Source organism: Cervus canadensis, chromosome 13, assembly GCF_019320065.1.
Source record: "Cervus canadensis isolate Bull #8, Minnesota chromosome 13, ASM1932006v1, whole genome shotgun sequence".
Classification (NCBI taxonomy): domain Eukaryota; kingdom Metazoa; phylum Chordata; class Mammalia; order Artiodactyla; family Cervidae; genus Cervus; species Cervus canadensis.
The window spans coordinates 54,683,223-54,685,911 of NC_057398.1; the positions used below are offsets into that span (position 1 = coordinate 54,683,223).

At 41.3% G+C, this 2,689-nt stretch overlaps 1 non-coding gene across 1 annotated transcript; it reads right to left on the bottom strand.

Moving 5' to 3' along the window:
- Positions 1-2,582: 2,582 nt before the first annotated feature.
- LOC122452686 lies at positions 2,583-2,689 on the bottom strand. Its single transcript, XR_006272834.1, has one exon. It is a non-coding gene; the product is annotated as a U6 spliceosomal RNA (small nuclear RNA).

A 2,689-nucleotide genomic window follows, 5' to 3' on the forward strand; every position in this document is an offset into this window, starting at 1 on the left:
AATAAAACAGTACAGAAGGTTAAAAGATTATGGGAAACTTGATCTCTGGATTTGTAACTTTGCTAAGGTAACTATCAATTTACAAACAAAACTAGACTCTAATCGTCCCTTTTCTATTTGAAAAATGGACTTCAGGGACCCTCCCACTCCCAACTACATAACAAATGAAGACATAGGTGAAATGTCCGTGGGATGTGTTTTGTTTGTTTCCTATGGGTTTTTTTTTTTTTTTGGCTGTACTGGGTCTCTGCTGCAGTACACGAGCTTCTCATTGCCTCATAGCATGTGGGATCTTCATTCCCAAACCAGAGATCAAACCCACAACCCCTGCATTGGAAAGTGGATTCTTAGCCACTGGACCACTAGGGAAGTCCCCATATGGTGTGTTTTTGTCCAAACAAAATAACTTTCAAATATCACAACAACATTTAGCTTGCCTGTTAAAAGTAAAACACTTGAGCAATTGAAAATTGATCCCCAGATTAAGTCTCTATAATAAGTGAGCAAACAGGACTCAAGGAAGGAGATGTAATCAGAACCCATGTTATGTTGCTCACTATCATCTCTTTAGAAGTTATTCATAGTGCGGTGTGGTTCCCTTGTTTCTACATGACTACTTCATTTGCTCAGTCGTGTCCGACTCTTTGCGACTCCGTGAATCGCAGCACACCAGGCCTCCCTGTCCATCACAAACTCCCAGAGTTTACTCAAACTCAGGCCCATCAAGTTGGTGATGCCATCCAGCCATCTAATCCTCTGTTGTCCCCTTCTCCTCCTGCCCCCAATCCCTCAATGAGTTAACTCTTCCCCTGAGGTGGCCAAAGTATTGGAGTTTCAGCTTCAGCATCAGTCCTTCCAATGAACACCCAGGACTGATCTCCTTCAGGATGGACTGGTTGGATCTCCTTGCAGTCCAAGGGACTCTCCAGAGTCTTCTCCAACACCACAGTTCAAAAGCATCAATTTTTCAGCGCTCTGTTTCTTCCAGCCGCCAACTCTCACATCCATACATGAACTATGGAAAAAACCATAGGCTTGACTAGATGGACCTTTGTTGGCAAAGTAATGTCTCTGCTTTTTAATATGCTATCTAAGTTGGCCATAAGTTTCCTTCCAAGGAGTAACCATCTTTTAATTTCATGGCTGCAATCACCATCTGCAGTGATTTTGGAGCCCCAAAAATAAAGTCAGCCACTGTTTCCACTGTTTCCCTATCTATTTCCCATGAAGTGATGGAACCAGATGCCATGATCTTAGTTTTCTGAATGTTGAGCTTTAAGCCAACTTTTTCACTCTCCTCTTTCACCTTCATCAAGAGGCTTTTTTAGTTCCTCTGCACTTTCTGCCATAAGGGTGGTTGTCATCTGCCATTCTGAAAGGTTATTGATATTTCTCCCCGGCAGTCTTATTCCAGCTTGTGCTTCTTCCAGCCCAGCATTTCTCATGATGTACTCTGCATATAAGTTAAATAAGCAGGGTGACAATATACAGCCTTGATGTACTCCTTTTCCTATTTGGAACCAGTCTGTTGTTCCATGTCCAGTTCTAACTGTTGCTTCCTGACCTGCATACAGGTTTCTCAAGAGGCAGGTCAGTGGTCTGGTATTCCCATCTCCTTCAGAATTTTCCACAGTTTATTGTGATCCACACAGTCGAAGACTTTGACGTAGTCAATAGAGCAGAAATAGGTGTTTTTCTTGAACTCTCTTGCTTTTTCAATGATCCAGCGGATATTGGCAATCTGATCTCTGGTTCCTCTGCCTTCTCTAAAACCAGCTTGAACATCTGGAAGTTCTCGGTTCACGTATTGCTGAAGCCTGGCTTGGAGAATTTTGAGCATTACTTTACTAGTGTGTGAGATGAGTACAATTGTGCGGTAGTCTGAGCATTCTTTGGCATTGCCTTTCTTAGGGATTGGAATGAAAACTGACCTTTTCCAGTCCTGTGGCCACTGCTGAGTTTTCCAAATTTGCTGGCATATTGAGTGCAGCACTTTCACAGCATCATCTTTCAGGATTTGAAATAGCTCAATTGGAATTCCATCACCTCCACTAGCTCTGTTCATAGTGATGCTTTCTAAGGCCCATCTGACTTCACATTCCAGGATCTCTGGCTCTAGGTGAGTGATCACACTATTGTGATTATCATGACTACTTAGGCAGTCCTATATATATATATAGGACTAATTATTAGCAGGTTCCAAATTATTACCAGGAAGGAAAGATTCCTAAGGATGGGCTCTCAGGCCATTCCACTCCCTTTCCTGGGAGCAGAGGCTAGGAGATTATATATATATATATACATATATATACATATATATATATATATTCTGATCTCATAATCAAAACCCAAAGTTGCAAATATGTCCTCAATTTACATAATTTTAAATCTTACAATATCCAATTCCATGTAATACCCAGAGACTTGAACTTGATTTAAAATTAGTCCTCTCTCCTCCCTCAGAGAAATTCAACACCTGCAGGGCTGTGCTTACTAGCAGAAGCAGCTAAAACAGCAGAAACAGGGCTTTCATTCTAATCTGCCTTTTTTTTTTTTTTCTTTCTTTTTTTTTTTTTTTTCTTAAAAATATGGAACGCTTCACGAATTTGCGTGTCATCCTTGCGCAGGGGCCATGCTAATCTTCTCTGTATCGTTCCAATTTTAGTATATGTGCTGCCGAAGCGAGCAC